This window comes from Halichoeres trimaculatus, unplaced genomic scaffold (assembly GCF_033239565.1).
Source record: "Halichoeres trimaculatus isolate MK-OKI-2021-1 unplaced genomic scaffold, fHalTri1.1 fHalTri1_scaffold_13, whole genome shotgun sequence".
Taxonomy (NCBI): Eukaryota; Metazoa; Chordata; class Actinopteri; order Labriformes; family Labridae; genus Halichoeres; species Halichoeres trimaculatus.
In genome coordinates this window covers 13,443,519-13,465,001 of record NW_027437191.1, presented here as the reverse complement: position 1 = coordinate 13,465,001, position 21,483 = coordinate 13,443,519, and the positions used below count along the sequence as shown (strand labels likewise).

Here is a 21,483-nt window from a genome sequence, read left to right as displayed (position 1 = left end):
TGGTTGGTATTTAATCAGACTTCTGTTGATCCCTGTATGTGTTTGCCTGGAGGTGTGTGAATTACAAAACCAGATCATTTTATCTTTTGTGATGGGTGATCTTGTTCACTGAAACATCATCTGATGCAGCACTTTAATGCTGCACTTTTAAAAAAGGTCATAGTGTCACTCAATGTGAAGTCCTTCTCTACCAGCCTGACTGTCAGGTCAGTCTTGTTTCACATCTCAACTCCTAATTCTAACATCCAGCACCTCTTGATAGACAACTGACAACTCCTCAGCGCTGTTTTGAGTTTTTGTATGTGTTGCTCTTTAGTCTCAGGCTGATACACACACTGTTAGACTGAGTCTGTGCTGCCTGCAGATGATTTTACTGTTCTGTAGTTTAAACTCTGTAAAGCCTGACCCACCAAAAAAAGCAAGAATATTTCAATTTTTTTTGACCTGAGATGCTTATTACCCTTCAAGACAAAATCCTGAAAAGAACATTGCTCTATCATTTTGTTTATGGTATATTTTTTTTGTACCACATTAGACACGTTGGGCAATTTTGGCAACTTTTTAAAGATCTTAGTAAATATTTATCCTTTCAATTTTGAAAAAAAAAAAAAAAAGTTAAAAAGGAACTATGTTGCTGTTATTCTTACAACTGCTTTTTGAAATTTAGCAATGATTTTCCTGAAAACAAGTGTGTGGATGGTTTCATGAGAGCAGCCTTTTTTAAAAAGGGCCAAAGCCCCTGCTCTCTGAATGTTTTGTGTGTCGGCTGTGTTGTATTAAGTGACTCTCCCTGCAACCAAACCTACCTCAGGTACAAATAAAGCAACCCTCAACTCCTGAAATACAACTTCAGCTGCCTGTAGTGTTATGATTATCCTCAAGGGGGTAGGATACATCATTTTTTACATTTTTAAAAGGTTTTTAAGGAACTTATCATGTAATCAGATAGAGGTCTTTAAAACTTGTGTATGAAATGTTATGCATTTGGTGTTATAGGGTTCAATATCTTTTTGTTTTGATAATAATGTCTGAATGTAGACCAGCTCTTCATTTGTTTTTTTTTTGCTTGTGTTTCGCTGTCTGTCTCTGACCTGGTTAATCGACTGTAGAGAAACAGTTGACTGCAGCAAACTTTCTTGAAGTGGTGGCGATGGCTGAACTTAGGTTTATTATCAGTCTGAACAATCTGTTAACTCTTTCTTTTTATAGCATCCCACAAAAGAGACAGTTAGAGCAAATAAAACTGAGTTGACTTCAAGACTCCACACTTTTCGTGATATTGAAAAGGACAAATTAGGGACTTTAAGGCAAAAGTTCTTAAATAAAAACATAGCAGAAGTAAGTAAAATGACTTGTATATTTCTGGTGTAAACTAGTAATGTATATTATGCTGTTTTGTTAGTTTTAAACCTTTATGTGCGGCAGTAAGAGTTTGACATTTTTGTCTTTTCTGGAGTCAGTTTTCTAAATCGAAGGTTTCCCCTGTAGATAGGTAATGCAGTAAGATGAAACATGACAGATTTGCTAACATAAAATCAATATGCCTCAAGGTCTAAGCATCAGTCCTCAGTCTATAAAAGAAAAAAATTACTGTAGCAGGGTATCAATGCTGCAGGCAAATAAAACTTAAGTTATCATATTTTTTTATGGATTTACCCACAAAACCTTACATTTGTGTGCAAGAGATGATTATTAGATCAAAAATGAAACATTACGTGATCTTTGATTGAAAGCACTTTGAGATTTCACTAGTGATTTGTTTGGGAGAGAAGTGAGGATCAGATATTTTATTGAAAAGCTTCATGACAAATAAAAATGATAGAAATTGAATTTGTGGGATGAATAGACTCTGGTTGAGCACATTCAAAACAAAACTGAGTCTTTAGAAGATGAAGATCTATGTTATCTGCATCACAAATCTCAAACGGGCTCAGTCGGACAGACAGCTGTAATCTTACACTCTAAAGGAGAAGTTCACAGTTGACATACTCAGATTAAGAAGACAAAGATAGAATTAAACATTTTTGAAGTCTTCTTAACAGCCAAGTGCATTGGTTCCTAGGATGTGACACCTTGGTCACCTTAGCTGTACAGACAAGAGGAGGGAAAAGAGCTGGAGTGAGATAAAAAAGTACAACAGGCCAAAAGTTTGCAGGCAGTGATTCGTAAAAGAAAAAATTGGGAAAAGGGCCCCAGCGTTCTAATCTTATGTCCAGTAGATGGTTTCTGTGTGCACTGCACCGCCTTAACATCCAGGCAACAGAGACGTGATTGAGCTCTTAGTCAGGCTGAACCATCAGCTCGTGTGTGACCCCAGAAGCACAACCAGCAGGCCTGCAGAGAGGAAGAGAAATGCTGAGAGCAGAGAAGTGTGCCACTATCGTGCCTCAGGAGGAGGTCATGTGACCCTCAAGGTTCATTTTACACGCATGATCCAGCATCAGCTCTTCATCCCCTCCCTCCCTCAGTCAGAGTCAGAGAGCAGCAGGAAATCACTCCTCCAGAACCTGTGACACTTTTAATGACATGTCGGGGGAAATGGGGAAACTGTCCCAGCACTGCTGGAAAGCTCAGAGAAAGAGAAAAGCTTTGAGCCATCAGATCTGTTTGTGTGTGTTTCTAGGTGTGTGTGTGTGTGAGAGAGAGAGCTGTGAGTTGTAAGGTGCAGGCTAATGAATGGGAAAGTAAAATGTTTAATGTGCATGGTGAACAAAAGGAAATATCTCAACCAGATATCACAATAAGCATTGAGAATTGAACATGTCTCACAAAAAATATGAGTAGTCTGAGAATGAATATATAGAAAAATTCAGTCTGAAGACACTGGCACTTAAAGTTTCATCAACAACAGACTGGATATCATGGTGATGAAACGTTGTATGTCTTATTCTCTTTAACAACAGACAGAGATCTGCCCTTCCTCTCACCTCTCACAGCAGTCTTTAATCTCATGATCACAGACACACAGCTTCAGTTACAACAGGCGGAGCTCTGCCAAATATCTGAATAGGACCTCTATCAGTCCTCACTTCATCATCTTCTAAAGCAGGGGTGCCCAAATTATTTTCAGTGAAAACTAAACATTCATGTTGCAGTGCATGATATCAAATATGCCTATAGCATAATTGTACAAAATAAATACTCATACAAGAAATTTGAAAAAGGAAAACTATTTGCTTTACTGTAATTCACAGCATTAAATTACTGAACATCCATACGGCACAAATACTAGGCCTATGTCTTCAAAGACATTTAGTGCAATTTAACCTAAACAATATGAAACACAGCGTGCTCCCATGGAACCAAAATAGCACATTTCCCATTCTTTTAAAATATTGAATAGTAATAAAATGGGACACATGCTTTATTTGTTTTTCCTCAGAAAATACTACTTTATTTAAATTAAGTTACAAAGATTATACTCTTTTAAAACAGCAACTTTCTGCCTACACATTAAGCATACTGCAGTGTACACCATTTCTGAAAAGAAGTGCTCATGTTCCCAACTATTTTTAAACCTCTATTGTCAGAGTGCCACTGTCTCATATGCTCCATCCCCGTCATGACCGTGCATCTTCTCACTCTCTGGTCGTGGACTTCCAGACTTGAGCTGACAGGACCAGCACCACCCTACTCCTAATGTAACACAGTGTTAATTAGTGGTCAGGAGAGGAAGTACAAGAATAAATAATGAATGAGAAATTCAGGCTGCTGGCAGTGGGAAATAACGATAATCAACAAAAAAAAGATATATATATATATATATATATATATATATATATATATATATATATATATATATATATATATATATATATATATATATATATATATATATATATATATATATATATATATATATATATATATATATGATAAAAAGTCAAACATGAGCAGCGGGCTGAAAAAAAATGCTGGCGGGCCAACTTTGGCCCAAATTGGACAGCCCTGTTCTGAAGGATCCTTTCTCACCAGGTGACTCCTGCTGACAGAAGAAGCTGGTTAAAGGTAGAGTCTGCAGGATCTTCTATAAAATAAAATGTTGGCTTTTACAGGAATAATCCTGCTTGTCTCTTCTGGGCCTCTTTATATGTGTCAGTGTCAGTGTCTGCCTCATACCCCCTGGAAAGCCTGTATGTTGATGTTTTGGTTGTAATGACACATTTCTAGACGTAGAGTAAATGTGGTTACTTAAACCAATCACAGTGTATCCAGTGCACTGTGTGCAGCCAGTTGAACCGTAGTCGCTCAGCTTCAGCACCAGCGTATCCAGAGTGAGTCAGAGAGGTCTCCTTTTCACTTCATCCCCAGCAGGGGCTGCATGTGTTATGTGAATCAAGTTTATTTCAAAGATAGAAGGATTTCTTTTTCCCATGGTTCATGCAATGATACTGTCAAACAGCATTTTATCATGGAATACAGAGATGCAAGATTTCACGCAGTGATTTGTACAAAGATATTGTGAATTTAAAGGGCAGATGTTCGGTCATCCCTCTTATTTCAAATGAATGAAGTCAGTCTGAAATAGGCCTCTGCGGGGAACACATTGCACCTGTCAGTCGTTGCTCAGGGCAGTCTGCTACGTCTCCCTACAAATATCCTTGAGAGTGTGTGTCTGAGCTGCCTTCCTTATTCTCTAGATAGCTAAATATTTTCATTTATGAGTAGATTCATACTTCAGCTTGTTCAGAGCGAAAAACATAGAAATACCCACATGTATGGCATTTATTCAATAACCCACTCAACACAAACACACGGTAAGAGGGTGACAGGTCTTAGTCCTCACCGACAGCAGCGCACTAGGAAACACTCAGTGGACATTTATCATCTCTGTAAGAGGATGGCGGCTTCCCAGCTGCTTCTCTGCTGCCTCTGACAGATCTGAGAGGCTCCCTGTAAGACACATTATCCCTGCCTCTCACTTGATTCAGCCCATTCACATCCCCTGTGCACTGGTCTATGTGTGTTTCTGTGTGTGTGGAGAGAAGCACACCCATTAGAAACAAAAGTGTTGGCAGACTAGCTTCAAGTGGAACATATACTCAGACTCTTGTGGATACTATTCATGCTACAAGTAATGTTAAAAACATGGAACTCTCAGAGCTTTTAGCCAACTTGATCAGGACTGTAGAAGACTCCACAATATCTGGCTGAATTTATTTTAGCATGCAGGATGTAAATAAAACAAAGGAAAATGAAATTGAAATCTGACCACCTGCTGTTGCAAAGAGTAGTCAGACTGCTTGATGTTTCATAATTTTCAGCACGTTTATTCCTGTTGTGTCACTTGTCCTCCAGGTACAGCTTACGTTTCGTTGACCATTTTACTCAAAAACGTATTCTGTTTACTTGGTTTCTCATTAGTTTTCAATTTGTTTTCTTCCTTTTTTTCTTCCTGGGTCCTGTTTTTGTCTTCATAGAAATGTACAAGAGTGATCTTCATTACTTGTAAAACATTTTTCTTGTTATCTCCTGCTCATGTCTTAAACCAAAATCTTACACAGGCATAGTGTTGACCTGAAGCTTTGAGATCTTGACACTGACAGAAACTGATCTAATGGTCCCTCTACCATCAGGTTTCCTCTCTTTTTGACAGCTCAGGCTTTTATCGAACATGACAGCTGTCTTCTCTTGAAAACACAACTGAAGAGAAATACAATGAGCTTGGAAATAAATACAACTGTTTATTTTTTTTCTTGTAAAAGTTCATGTTTGATCAAGTCTGCCTTTGCTATTGGTTCTATGCTGCTCTCAAACGTGTCTTACCACATTGTTTTCATTCCCTGTATATGCTGTAGTTTTTTTTCTTTTAATTTTTTGTATCTCACTCAGGTTGTTAAGCACCATTCCTTTTCTGTAGCCTTTTTAATCTCTTTATCCATCTCTTCCTCTTCTGTCTTTCTTGTCAGTGTTTTTCGGAGCTGCTGACAGTGGTACATCTCCCCTGGATAACGAGGAGCTGATCAAATCATCACAGGCAGTTCTGGTCAACCAGGCTAAGCGTTATCGCATGCTGCCCCACACACAGCGGAAGGTGCAGACACTCAGGACTTGAACGAGGCTATCTGCTGGTACACACACAGAAACACATTCACTTTTCATTACAAGCTGAAACACAGTGACACAGAGGTCAGGTCTTCAAAAGCAGACGTGGTTTGCTGCTGAATCGTATTGATTTTCACCCACAACTGAAAAGAATTGACTTAGAGCTCTGTAATATTTTCTTCACAACTACTGAAAATAAAAGTTGAAATAAACGTCACTTGTACGTCCAACTGTCAGCAGCTGGATGTATAATTAATATTTGAATTTTTCTCAAAATAACCAAACAAATGACTTCTGAAAATAAGCCTAATTGCTGTTTTCATGAGACTTTTAACTCTGTTACAAACATCTTAACTTAGGATTTCAACAACAGCTCCTAACTGTCATATAACAGTCATGTGTGTAATTTACAAGTCATGTTTTTTAATAATTCAAAATCAAAGAATCATTTGTAGCTGTTAGGAGCTACCTGCAAGGAGCATTTTTGCTTTTGTATTTCCACCTCAGGTCATATAAGCCCTGTTTCCACCAAGCAGTCTGATTTGGACCAGTACACTTTGGTAGGAGTTGGATCAGTAAAGCCTGATCCTGTTTGCACTTTCACAGCTGACTGTGCCCCTTCTTGGTAGGTGGCGTGTAAGCCAGATGCCAGTAGCCATACTTTATAATAGCATGATGCCATAGCAACGCGACACAGTGTACCCCGCAAATAATTAGCGGCCACCCGCAAATTGTCTTCTTTGTGACTGGCATGTGACTGTTACAAAACCAATCAAACTTCATTTCAGAGAAGACTGTGTGCCACGTAGAGAAATACAACAGCTGCTGTTGCACAGTAAGTACGATTCTTTCGACCAACTATAGGTTGCTGTATTGTTGATTCACCTTCTGCGGTCAGATTGATGTGTTAGCACCCCAGCAGAATGGTTCCAAAAAGTGGGACCATTCATCTCAGTTATTTTGGGATCTGTCCCGGGATGAGTCAGTGGAAATGCCACAAAATGCGTGTCATGCCGAGACAAACTGAACTAAATTTCTTGGTGGAAACAGGGCTTGAGTTGCCTTTTTCTACCCCTATAAAAGTCCATTTAATCATACTTTTGCACATTCAGCACAATTTGTTTTCAATTTGGTGGGATAAAGATATTAGCATAGCACTTTGTACAGAGATCAGTTTACTGGCCCAGTGTTTGTCCAGCCAGTTTATGTTCAAGGAAACAAACACTGGGGTAATTTGTCTTTCATCCTTTGTAGTGCATCCACATGATTAGAATTTACAATGAATCATTTGTCTCTCGAGATAGACATTTGTGGCTTTATACGCTCTCAGCATCATCTCATTACTTATCCTCGATCCAGCAGTTTTCCCTTGGTCTCAGCACTTCTATAAGCAGATTCTGTCAGGGTTCATTTTCAGTGTTTGGTTTGTACGTGTCTTCCACATCCTACATCCTCATTATGCAGGCTCAGGAGAGTATTGATTCTCTACAGCTTGTGGTTGTACAACAGAATTACATAAATGCATAAATGGTGATGGGATGAATATTTTCACAATGCATTTTACCTGATGGCTCAGAGGATGAGAAATGAATCTACACTCTTACCATCTAGTTTTTAACTCTGCTTAAGTTATTTTTTGTAAATGTGTGTCCATGTTTTTTGTTGTTTTCTTTTTTTCACTGTGCAAGCAGATGAGGCACTACCTGAGCTCAGTAGGTATATGAGTCACCAAAGTTAAACTGCCTTGTTCAGTCAATCTGGAAAACAGAGTAATTTGATGCTTCTTCTTACCCTTACTTAGGCCCCTGGAGCAAATTTTTATTACATTAGCAGCCAAAGCCTTCATCTTGTTGATAAGCTTGATGCTTTTATTTGCCTGTAATAAGCTGTCAAGTTTTTTGTCATGAAAACATCTGACCGAAGGAGCTAAAAACTTATGGAAGAGCAGAAAGAGTAAGATTTTAACAAGAGCTGTCTCTAGTTATATATCACTGTTGTTTAAGACAGAACAACAAAGAAACGTAAGTTTGTGCTGTATATCAGTAGCCGGCTATATGTAGCACTACTAGCAGCTCAGTGCTATGATGTAGCCATAGGCTAATGTGACAACAAGCAAACTGTCAGTTCATACAGTAAGTTAGCAGCTGTTCATATGTAGCGCTACTGACAGCCCGGTGCTGTGAGGCGTGTCCGTAATGAGTGAATCCTGGTTGTTCGCTGCCAGCGCTGGCTCGCTATTAAAAGACTCTCAAGTTGGAACAGACTCCTGCAGAATAACTGCTGCATGTGGGTTGAAATGAACATTATCACATACAGTTTCGCCCTTTTAGCCTTTAGCTTGAGCTGTATCACTCTCCTGTTTATCTTTCTTCTGCTACCCGATCGAGAAGCAAAGAAGTAACAAACACATAACAAGTAACACATATTGGTGCTGATAGCGTCATTTTTAAAGTGTGGATTACCATTGAGCATATATGTAGAAGGGAGACTTTTTCAAGATCACTTTGAAACTCCTCACAGCCCCTTTAAATAGAAACATTAAGTTGTGATAAAACTGAAATTAATTACCAAAAAATGAGATGTGTCTGTGTTCTGCTTAAAGGAGGAAAGAGAGAATTAGGGCAAACTGTGAATGGAGGAGCAGCTGAGTGGAGTAGCACTCAGACAAATGAGCTGCATTGATGAGGGGACACAGGGGGTTCAGCTCAAGTGGCAACCTCCTGCCTAAGAATTTGAGATGATGCAGTGTGCCTTGCCACTACCAATATGGCCGCTATGGCCGATGTGCTTCATTTTCCATTTCAGAAACAGGCGGCTGATGTCGGGGAGACTACGTACATGTTTTATACGGTCAATGGTTCAGATCAGATCACATTGGTTCATACAAACACAGACATGCAGACACAAAAAACAATATTAGCCTTTAAATACACTGTAGGAGGAAATCCTTCAAAAGCAGCTCAGTTTCCTATCAGCCACCTTTCAACCTGTTAATTTTATCTTCTCTTACTGAGCATTCATTTGTTTAAAGGCTGAAAAGTCAAGAGCTGTGCTCATAAGTGCACACAGGATCAGAAGCAACTGAGATGAGTCTAAGTATGCAGCAGGGTTTTTTTTCCTCACCAATTTAAATAGTCTTTGATTGTGGCAGGGAATGTGTCACTGTGTGGAAAGGCATTATTATGTTTTCTTTTTTTTTTATTTGTTTTTTGTTCTTTTATGTCATAATTATTGATATAATGATGAGTGGCTTGCTTTGTGCAAGTATTTGGCAGGAGTTTTTCTTTTAAAGTGACTTCAGCTCTCAAAATGATAAGTTGAGGATGCAGGAGAGGGTGCCAGACATGTCTTAAACATTTTTTGTGATTTAGCAGGTCGTCTTTCTGTTTTATTACTTTGGTCTGACAGGATGATTTGGGGGTAGAAGAAAGAAAACAGAAGTGAAAGGGTGAGATAAACTTTGGAGTATGACTTTTTTGACACTCCTGCAGCTCACCAGTGAAACATGGAGACAGTAAATCAACATTACATAACTTCTGGTTTGAAAGTCTGCTGGGCTGCTGCCCAGAATTATAGCTCTGTCCACTTGACCTTTTTACTGGTGACTACTGTCATCCTGAGCTGCAGAGGAGGAGGAGAATGATGCTATTTCCGCTGCTCTCCCCTACCTGAACTCAGAAAACTCACTACGTGTGAATGCTGTTCTTAAGCTTGGCTTAAACTTGATGCGTCTGCAAGGTCTGCACGACTTTGTCCAGACGAATGGCATCATTTTTGCAGCCTCACCCCTACACGTGGTCCTCTTAGAAAATTTCGGCACATCCCAAATTTCTAGATTCCACACAGAGATACAGGGACAATATATATATATATATATATATATATATATATATATATATATATATATATATATATATATATATATATATATATATATGTGTGTGTGTGTGTGTATAATTTAACCCCTGTTTTTTGTGTATTTTTTTATAGCTATAGATGTAATGTGAAACTTTAAAGAGTTTTGATTTTAGAAAGCATGTCTCAACCCCCTATCAGTGTTGTGACGCCCACTTTGGGAACTTGAGCTTCGTAGAAGGAGCAATTTCTTCACAAACTTAAAAGAGTATAAACTCTGCCAAAAGATAAAAAATATAAAAAAGGAAAGAGAAGAGCTGTCAATACTTGGTGTTCTGCCATCCTCAACTAGTTATCTCCAAATATCTCAAGACAACCTCTGATTCAGTGCTGTGACTCCTCTGCCAGCAGGGTGGCTCTGCACTGTTGTTGTGTCCTGACAGGTCGGTACTGGGTTTCGTTATTTTGTGAGTGTGTTCAGGACTTCAGGGGTCAAAGCTGCACAGCAGCACAACCATTCAGATGTGGAGTTCCTCTGGCATGTTTGTTCAAGCAGAAAGTGCTGGGAACAAACTGTGTGTGCTGTAGGCAATAATACAGACCTGCACAAAGAATCTCCCACGTTAACGCAGCGTGAGGGATGGTTGAAGTTGTCTGATTGGACACTGGGGATTTGAGTCAGTTCGCTGACAGAAGATTTTGTGTATGAAAGCTTAAGACGGTGCACTTAGTTGTTTGGACTTAGTTGAAACAAAGAAAGCAAACTTAAAATGAAAAACATCACCGCAGAACATCATTGATTGCAAACAAAACAAAACCTAAAATTGGCTCAGGCACAAAAAGAGGAACTTTGCCAAGTGAAATGAGGCAGTCACTTTCACAAACTGACACAGCTAATGGGATGAAAGACAATGAGATGAAAAGAGAGGAACCATTAATCATGGAGGGCTCAGAAAGCAGTTACAATAAAGGGTTAGAAAACACAAGTGGTACAGGTAAATAGACTGTAAGCACGTAAGCATGTTCAGAAATAGCAGCAAACTAATCATGGAGAAGAACAAAGGCAGAAAAAAGCCAATATAATTAATGTGTGTGTGAAGGTTTGGTAGGATGCTAGTAGCAGGGAGGACAAAATGCATTTCTGCTTTTTTCTTCCTTTCTTTTTTTTTTTTTTTTTTTTTTTTTTAAAAAAGAGCAGCTGCCGTGTCTGTGACCGTCCTATAAAACTGCAGTTGCATTTATAGTCGTACACCCAAGGTCTGTTGGAGGTCTTGAGGCAGTTTGAGGCTCACAGTCCTGGGCGCGATGCCATAAAGCTCTGACGACGGGCATTATGAGAATGGACTCATCTTTAATCCTTTTAGCATTGCTCCAAATTAAAACCGGACCTCTAACTTGTTTCTGGAAAAAGCAGCACTGGCACAACTTCTACCACCCTCCACATTATGTTATGATAGGCTTTTATTTAGCTGTGTACCAGACCTTCATCCACAAAATGACACTGTCATAGTTTTTCCTGTGGACGTGGCTGTGTTTTTTTTTTTTCCCTGTGTAGAGAAACACTCACTTAAAGGTCTCACCAAGAAAGGACAGCCAGCCACCTCCAGGCTGTGCACTCAGCCTGCTCTGTGTGTTTGTTCAGCCTGATCAAAAGCTGTTTTAGTCTTTATATTTTCAATCTTTTTACCTTTTTCTCTCTTCTTGAAAAACAGCGAACAGTGAATGATTTGAAGTCTGTGTGGAAAATATATCAATCCTAGCAGGTGGACCCATGTTAAGCCCACCCCCTCTCTGGTCTGTCTGCCTGCTGTTTACAAACACACAGCTCATTTCTTTCTGACAGCTTGTCTCCTTGTCCGCTCAGGAGCCTGCTGCTGAACACTGGGAGGACCGAAGGCACACACATGGCAGCCTGCCAACCTGTTTGTGTGTTTTGGATCACTGGTGTCTTTATCTCGTAGCTCCCTGGGTGTTAGTGCCTGAAAGTACAAGCTTAGTGGCTTTAAAAGGCAGAATGATAAAAAGTATGGTACTTCTAATACTTCTACTACTGCTAATAATAATAAAAATAATAATAGTAATAATAATGATTTATTTCATGGCACCAATGATCCCGTATAAAACAACGTTTAAGGACTTCAACAATAGTTAAAAATAAATATAAAGACAAAAGCACAACCCCTCAGCTTTTCCAGACGAGTGTCTTAACTCTTATAGACAGGAGTTCTTCATGTACATGTCGACTGTTCATGATGCTCACATCAGCTGATAGGGGTGCACCGATCACAATTTCCTGGCCGATCACAGATCACCAATCTTTAAAAAGCCTGACCTGCCGATACTGATTTGGGCCAATACTGATTTGTATTTTTTAAGTGACAGCATATATCTTCAATGTTCCAATCTTATTTTATCGAAAACTATTGTACAATACCTGTGAAACAATAAGATCTTTCTTTTAACTTAAACAACCAATAAAATGTCCTGAGTTTCAGGTCTCAGAGCAAAAAGCCACAATAGTCGGCTGTCAGACCTTCCCAGAGGTATATAAGATCATTTTCATATGTGAGGATGGGCCAATCACCAATTCCCCAAAATTAAGGTAATCGGCACAGATCGATTGGTGCGTGTCTAGTTGATAGTCTCCAGACGTCTATCAACCTATTATTCAAACAGTGTGTGAGACACAGTAAGTGTATGGCTGAGTGAGTGTGTGGGCTGATATTTGTATTATATTCATTGGGACACAAGACAAGAAAGCTGTACAGTATCCAAACAAATGACAGCACTACCTGTCTTTTGTAATAAGTGGTTTCCTTTGACAAAGAGGAAACTACTCTGCCTCTCTCATTTCTTTTGCATTTCAAGACAAGTTTATTGACTCAGAGAAAGCCAAGGATTCTCTGAATTAAAAACAGCAGACTTGTAACCTATAGCTGCTTGTCTAAGTTCTTGTCTGAATGCTTAGATGATTCAGGTGTTTTTCTTTAAAGGCGCCCTTATTCAGTGTATAAAACTGTTCACTTTGCACCAGAAAGCCCAGGAAAAACAGTAGCACAAAACAGTTTTTAAAGGACTGTGGTGTTCAGAGGTTTCTCAGCTCTTACACAGAAAGGAGTTGATGCTCAACTCTGACGATAACTTTAATTTCTTTCTTGTCAAAGAGTTCTTTAAAAAATGACTTTTCTGTTTACCTTTTTTGGAACATTTTCCAGAGCTTGACTTTTCCCTCTCTCTGGTTTTTCAGGCTCTGCAGTGTTGTTCAGTTTATTTCTTTCCACAGTGACACACTGCTCTCTGTGACTCCCTCTATGAGACACCTTTAAGTTGTTTCTCCAGAGACAGACTGAATTTCTCCCTCCATGGTCCATTTGTGCCAGAATCCCGCTCGCTGCTCAGACCTTGACATCACAGCGTAGAAATGCAGCAGGATTTGTCCTGCATGTTCCTCTCCCTCCTTTCATATAAATGTAAATTTGTGTTTGGGTGTTGGAACAGGTCTGCATGAGTCCACTGGGAGTCAGACAGCCGGAGGAGAAATCAGAGGTGTTCTGGTCAGTCGATCAACAGGCTCAGCTCTGTAACCTTCCTCAGACTCATTGCAGGGTCACCGAGCCACTGCTGGTGTTGTACAGAAGCAAACAACTCCCCGTCAGTTCTCAATTTTAAAGTTTCTTGGAAGGTTTTTCTTCATCATACTTTTTTATCTTTCAGGCAACAGTGAGCGGAGTGATGGTGGCTGATGTTTGGTGCTCTAGCTGGATAATTGAAGTGTGGCGTCTCTGATGACAGCGGCTCACTGCAAACACAACAGCCTGGTGTGGAAAGCTGTACACCATTGGTAGGCTGGGAGTATCAGGGAACCTGGACCACGCAGAGGGGTGAGAATCACACAGCATCAACAGCAGCCTGTCTCCAAACAACACACACCTACTGAACAGTGACACACCTGACCTCAGCAAACCTGTCAGTGTGTACTTCAGCAAAAAGTTGCTGACAAATGAATTTCAGCAAATACATATTCACACTGAGCAGAAATGTAGCAGATGGCGTGTCACACCGTGTAGCCATGCAGTATCTTGTAAAAGTGATTAAACAGAACTTTTTTTGTCAGCTCAAAAATTTCCTGAAGAATGACTCTGAACTGGAGCGCATTCAGTCCTCACAGCTTTGAGTGTCCTCATTCAGCAGACACAGCACCTCTTACTTTTTGTGAGTGAGAGGATTGGCTTTTAGAGAGCAGAGTGGGGGACAGTGCAGACTCCACTCACTTCAGCATTGTCACATCGACAACACTTCATGTGAAGGTCGTCCTTTGTGGCCAATTCAGCCAGCTCCTTTTAACCGGAACTCTTCAGACCAGACACAGTTTCCTGTCAAGTACAGTGAATTTCTGGTGACTTAAAACTTATCTTTGGGTTGTCTGTGCTCCACATAACGTGGACTGTTGGTCTGTGCGTCACAGCATGGACTAGCTGTCTATGCTCTACGTGGTGTGGACTGGCTGTCTGGTTGAAAATAAATAAATATATTATTTCACAATTTCAAAATTGGCCTAAATAGCATGATAGTCCAGTAAAAAATTTCATTTCTTATTTTAACCATTAAGCACAGTGCAAAAAGTCAATAGGTGCAAGACCCCGTGCCATGGAGCACAGACCACTAGTCAGTGCCATGCGGCTCAGACAACCTGTGCCCCTTGAAGAACAATATTTCAATGTATAGCAGGGTCTCATATCTACTGCCTTCCCCTCTCACTCACTGTTATCAAAGTAATGAAATTAGAGTTGATTTTTGTTGTGACGGCGTTTGTAACCGTGAGTGAGGAGGGAATGCTGTGGAAATGAGACCCTCAATGTTATTTAGTTTAGTTGTTCTGCTTCAATGTTTTTATTTTCACATTTTTTCAATTCATAAGGCAAAGTTATTGATATCACATCTTTCAGCTTTGAGCAATGTCAACTTATTATGTTTTACAGTGATATGCAACATTTTCTTTAACATAATTAATATTTTAATTTGTAACAAATAAGCATCAGGTTTATTTGATTAAAGACATCCAGTGGAATGATTTTTCTTAATAATAATAACATTCATAATCACAACTGCTTGTCCTAATTTTGTAGACCAGGCGCAAGCGCAGGCGCACCTGCCCTGGGCCGGCCTTCGCCACGCGGACAGTGCATGACCGGCGCACTTTGCAAGTTTCCTGCAGTGCCAAGAGAGGCGCACTTAAGGCGCAGAGAGGCGCAGAGAGGCGCATAGTGGCGCAGAGGAGTGCGTCCACGCCTCCCTCTGTGCAAATGGCAGAGAGGGAGGAGAAAAGCCGTGAGTGGGTTTAACACAGCCAAGCGCTGTTTTCACCAATCAAATGAGTGCCTTTCCTCGCCTTTAAATGCGCTGCGGCCGAGGCGCAGCGTTTGATTGGTCTGAGTGATCCCCAGCGCGTGGAAACAGTGTCTGAAAAGACTCAATAGCGGAGACGGTCAGAGCCGCTGTCCCTGCAGCAGGAGAATGGACAGCGGGGCACATAGGAGGACACGAAGCGCGTCACCGTGTGGGCCAGCTCCCGGGACAGATGTAATCTGTTCCTTTGTCATTAATAGTAGAACAAAATTAAGAGATAGTTACACAGCTGGCTTATCCATTCAGAATACTTTTGATCCACCAGCACTCCTGGTCTGTCATCGCCAAATAGTAGAACCTTTGGTGATATACTGTATACTCTCCCGGTGTCTCTGCCTCATCCTCCTTACATTAATGTACTCCATCTTTTTAGATCACGTTAAAATAAAGACTAAAACAGAGAAATATGGGAAAATCACGGGTAAATCCTGAGTGACACACATTTATTTTATTTCGTCTTTTCTCTCCCTCTTTTCTTTGAATTAAATGAAATGAGAGAAGCCAGATATTTACTCAGTATCAGATGTTAAGGCTGTTTATTGTTTAATTGTAAGATGTGCATCAAACTTCCAGCTGCCATCAGGTTAACTTTCCATTATGACAAACGGCTTTAATCTGACATCAGATGTGACGGGACACTTAATATAGATATAAATGTATTTGCTGGTTCAGACGATTACATTAAATAGTGATTGCTGTGATTGTTTATTGCATTAAAATATGTCTGACACTCTGGAAACCTGCCTCTGAGGCTTTGTTGACGTGAGTGCACATGTGCGTCTGTCACCAAATTACAGCTGCGGAGGGTGCACTCCGCTTTGCGCCGAGAATAGACCAGGTTGGAGCTGGCGAGCTTTCAGCACACTTTCTGCACTGTTATTGGCACGAAATTGTCACTGCGTCAACATGAATATGCCGACACCTCCCCCTGGTGTGCCGTCAACTCCCCCCGGCGTGCAGGGGTGCGCCAGGCTTGCGCCCCCTGCGCTGCGCCACGAAATTAGAGACCGTTAAGTTAAATTAACTTTTATCATTACTTAGTTTTTTTTTTTAAGTCAGTGGGTTTACAAGCATTTGTCAAGTAAACTAAACTTATCCGGATTTACAGTGTATAGTGGTTACATTGAATGTTTCCTCCTCTGCTGAACTGCTTCATTTGAGAGCTGCAGGATTTTTTCAGCTCTTAAGAAGTCTGTATTTCATCAGGGGATTTTTGTCTCTTTGTACATTCATGTGTGTTTTGTGTGCAATCGTGAAAATCGTCAGAGGCCAAAGAAACTGGATTCAATCATCAGCGTTGTAAAACATCCTCACTCTGATGAAGCCTTTGAGGTCTCCTCTGCTCTGTATGACACTGAATGAAAAGCTGTGAAAAGTGCAGGAGAATAACCCACACAGCAAGCAGAAGTTAAACTCCTGATAGTCTGGAAGAAAATGCTCTGTGCTCTGCCTGCAGCGAACCGTTTATAAAACAAGGTCAGGATCATGTTCAGCAGTCTGATCCTTTAATAGCTAACAGGTCGCTCTTGTGGATTGGACACATTTTGTGGAAAGTCAAAGAGCTTGTCAACACAAAACTGTATTTTGTGTTTTTTCACAAAAATCTATGTGGAGCCAGAGTCAGAGGCTGTAAAGTCTAGTGTTTTTTTCACCTGACTACCCAAACTAATTGAAGATCATGTGCTTTTAGAAAGGGCACAGATTGGAGATTTTATACTTGATTTTTCTTTTCATGCTGTTTATATTCTGCCTGGGTCTATTTTTCTTGAAAATGAATGCACATCCATTATTCATTGGCTCAGATTTCCATCTAAAATGTATTATTTAAACAGTCAAACTCTTTCCCACAAAATATCTGCTCAGTTATCACAGTCTTTAGCAGACACTTTATTAATATATTGTACATTGATCTGCAGTTAAGTACTGACAGTGAGAAGTGAATTCATCCCAATGTAGAGCAGAATAATAGATCATTTGAACTTGTACCAGTAAAGCACAGAGGAGTTGTACATAAGCTGAAAACATTTGGTATCACGTAAATAAAGCCTGATTTATGTTTGCAATAGAAATGCATTAGAAATTAACCTTTTTTTAAGCTTGCCCCTGCTCAAAGACATGAGGCAGCAGACCCTCAGTTACCAGTTAAAAATGTTTTTTTTTTATTAAGTGAAGCAAAACCAATGTGGTGTGTTCTTCATAATTTATTTGAAATATACTGGTAATGCTTGAATAACTGCGGCTGTTTGTCGAACATGATATAATTATTGGTCATAAGACACAAAGTAAAAGAAAACCTTGGATTGATGGATAAATAACACTTCATCTTAGACTCAGACTTTGTGTAAAAATCCAATAATTTGACGTGTTTTCTTTGCAGAAACCTTCAGACTGATGTGTTTTCTTTGCAGAAACCTTCAGACTGATGTGTTTTTTTCTAAGTAATGATATGTTCACTCTGAAACACTTAGCAGTTATGTAACTTAATGATATGTATGATATAACCTTCATAATCTTGTAATTGCACCTACTCCTACAGACAGCTGTCTCATACTTTCTTCTACTCAGAAGAACTTTTTCAACCTTAACTTTACCATCAAAGAGAAGTTCCCTTTAAAGTTTTTTTTTAAGTTATTCTTGAAAACATCACCAAATACCCATTTAGTTGAAGATGATCCAGATCACCCAATTGTATCAGCTGCTTTGCAAAATGAGCTCCATTACCTGCTGATCCTTTATTTTGAGGTTAACCATCAGCTTTGGCAGGAGTGTCTCAGCTATAAGACTCAGCTGGCTCTGCTGCAGCACATCATTGTCGGACCAAAACTCTAAAGATAGTCTAGACTCCAGCAGGGAGGCAGCCAGTCCACAGCTGGACTAAACCCTGACCAGAGGAGATAAAGAAGCTGTTACTTAAACCTCTGTTAGTCACTGCCACACAAAGTGGAAAAGCTACACAGGTCTCAAGAGCAGTTTATGATATGGTAAGTTTCCGATACTCAGAAATTATTAGTCAGTGTGTGAATTTCTGCCTTGTTTGATATGCAGATGGCTGCCATTGATTCTATCTGAAAGCTGTTGATCAGCCAGAAATGCTGCCACAGCCATAGTTTGCTCTCTTCTTGAGTGATCCATGCAGAAATTGTTTACATGGACAATATTTCATGCAGTGTAAACATGTGTTCCATGTGGGTTTAGTGTATGTTCAAATCTGTATGTCTCTGTCTACACACTCATGTTTATTTGCACGCCTGCTTACATCAGCAATCCTCGGCCAGGGTTTCTCATGTTCTAGCACCCAGACTCCTAATTTGCAGTTCTTCCTTTTTCTAATCACTCCTCCATCTCTCCATCCATATCACTGAGGTTTTCAAGCTCCTGACTGACAAAACAAGTCTTCAAACAGAGTCATGTCAAAGCTAGTCGGATGCAGCCTTTCTTTTGAAGCAGCTGGGGGTCAAAACTCGTGCTCAGAGAAGTGAGCAGGCTCATTTGTTTCTGCTCTCCTCGGCTATGACTGACAGATTTCTAGGGACAAGAGCTCTTGAGTTTGATGGCTTTTAACTTTTAATCAGTTGCCTGCTCGCTCCGCCTCTGGCAAACTGATATGATTGCAGATATTGAATGATTCATGGGGTTCTGATGATGTGTCAATCACAGATGGTTTTGTTTTATTTATAGGGCACCATAACCAGGTTTGTGAGTCCTCAAAGCTCTATAGCAAGTTAATATTGTATGAGGACTGTTAGCAACATGACACTGGGTCCAGCAACTAGCTTCTCTCATCAGGGATGCTGAGCTGTTTGGCCAACAAGTCTGGAGGAGAGAAGAAGAGTTTACAAAGATGATTTTCTGGCTTTTTTATTGCTTTCCAAACTTAAGTTACCTCCTGTTTTTCAGTTAGTACCTGAGTCTGTAAAATGCTGTAGCGGCAGTAATTTGGGTGTCTGAGTTTTTCACACATATGCCTGATCTCTATTTATCTACTTTTTACCGTTTCGACAAACATTTCCAAGCTTGTGTGAAATAATGAGCCTCACTCTGATGCAGTGCAATCTCTTTCCGTTTCCATTCGACTTTTACATTTTGAGCATTATGAGCCATCTTTGACTCAAAAGGTTGATTATCATGCCTCCAAGACCTCAAAGTGGGGAATACCATCAACTCAACCATGAGAAAAAAGATGCAGTGGTCTGCAGATTCTGGCATCAAACCTTGCTCTCAGCATATTCAAAGACTTTCAAAGGCTGCTCCTGGAACAGACGAGTCCATAAATACTTGATATCAAGGTTGTGGGAATGCTGTGGGATAGAGTCCCACATCATGGCATTAAGGGCGTGGTCACACTAGTCATTTAAACTGTGCCATACTCAAGCAGGGTTGCTCACCAGCAGCGCCGTTCTCTCACTGGAGAGTACGGCCAGCAGGCACACTACTCACACACACATGGCCTGCCTATGTCATCATGACACGTCTGTTTACACAGAGCGCAGTCTCATCAGAGTGAGAGCACTGCTACAACTTTAGAGACTTTTTGGCTGATGTTAAGTTGTTTTGGTCCCACACAGTCCTCTAACAGCTCCGCTATTGTTAAAAATGATTGTCAAGAGATGCGCTCGTGGCAGTCATACACGCTGTGCATGAAGTGAACAGCGCTGAAGCACACCTTTCTTAAGCCTGCCAAAGCAGAGAAGTTAATCGTGCTTAAGCACAGCACACTTGCGGTCACACTGGCCAAACGAACTGAGCTTTAGGATTGAAGTGTTCTTAAACACGGTACGGTTTGCCAGTTTGACCATGTCCTAAGAGGCTACAGCTAGTTTTTGAGTTGTGGTGAGTCAACCCCTTTTGGTTGACTCACAGCTCACATTTTATAACAAATACCTCGGGAATATAAACCCATTATACAGATGCATCATTGTCACTCATGATATAAGCAGACACTCAAATTGAGAAGTCCTTCCTTGTTCATCTGAGCTTTCTGCAAAATGGCACTTTCTTTTTTCACAGTTGAACACTTGGAACACTCCCTACAAAGTGATGCTGACAACATTCAAATTAATAAATGAAATAAAATAAAATAAAATAAATAAAGATTGCAACAAAAACAGATTTTTAGCCCCAGGATTTCTGCCCTGGCACCAAATTATTGAAGAAGAGCAAGCCAGGAACCAGGGACTTGGCAGCTTTGAGCCTTCTGGTTATGTGTTGATGTAGCAGCCCTGAGGTGGACCTGTGAGCTCTGAACAGTCAGTCACAGTGGAACTAATGAGCTCAAATGAAAGCCCTTTCAGTCCTTCTCCTGAGTCTCCTCTACCTCCCATCGCTTCAGTGATACTGAACTGTCATAATGTCTTTCACTCTGTGTGTGCAGCTGTGCTCTGAGTCTGACAGACCCTGGAACTGGGTTTGTAAGGGTTAAAGGTTAGTGATGGGGACAGCCAACCTTGGTAGCCTCTGTAGCATGACACTGTGGTCATGGACAACAGGCTCCCAGAGCCCCCTGCAGAGCTGCTTCCCACATGCTGAGCTAATCCCTGCTGCTGAGGATTAACCAAGTTCACAGCGCTGTCCCCTGCTGTGCTGTCCCATCGGTTAAGCTCCCAACCCAACACCAGCCATTACCAACCTCCATTTTCCACCCGTTTACCAGAGAACAGCAAAGATGGCTGCAAGTCCGTCTCCCCTTTCTTTTCTCCTTCTGTGCCACTGCTGTCCTTGCCTCCTCACAGTTGGTTAGATGGGCTGGAGTGGGTGGGAATATTTGATCTTTGTAAGACAAAAAAGTGTCTTCTCTTTATTATCCTCTGATGGAGCACTGAGGCCTCAGAGGCATGGGTATTACATGATGCTGAGAGTGTTTGAGAGTGCATGTACAGGCATGTATGTGACAGTTCTGGCAGAGCACTGGCAAACAGCAGCTAAGCCTGAGACAGGCAGAGAGTGACTGTGGGCCACTCGGAGTAAAAGCTCTATGTGCTTCTTCATCACTGATTAATGATTAGCTGACACTTGGACAGTTTTATACCTTAACCACTGGGCATTTTTTTTTCTCTTTTTTGCTTTCTGCTTCTGTACTATCTTCTATACTCCTTTTCCTCCACCAACCCCTAACCAGAGTCAGACAGCTACAAACATTTTAACACACTATATCTCCCCTATATGCACAACTTTCTCCCT

At 40.5% G+C, this 21,483-nt stretch overlaps 1 long non-coding RNA gene across 2 annotated transcripts in view; it reads left to right on the top strand.

Annotated features, from left to right (window-relative positions):
- Positions 1 to 21,483, top strand: part of LOC141801621 (uncharacterized) — a 120,132-nt gene that overhangs the window by 91,172 nt on the left and 7,477 nt on the right. The window contains exon 6 of one of the 2 annotated variants that reach the window (XR_012599419.1): positions 13,615 to 13,781. This is a non-coding gene — a long non-coding RNA (uncharacterized LOC141801621). Of the gene's footprint in view, positions 1 to 5,909; positions 6,182 to 13,614; positions 13,782 to 21,483 lie in introns of those variants that run through there. The other variant, XR_012599420.1, reaches the window with a different exon arrangement.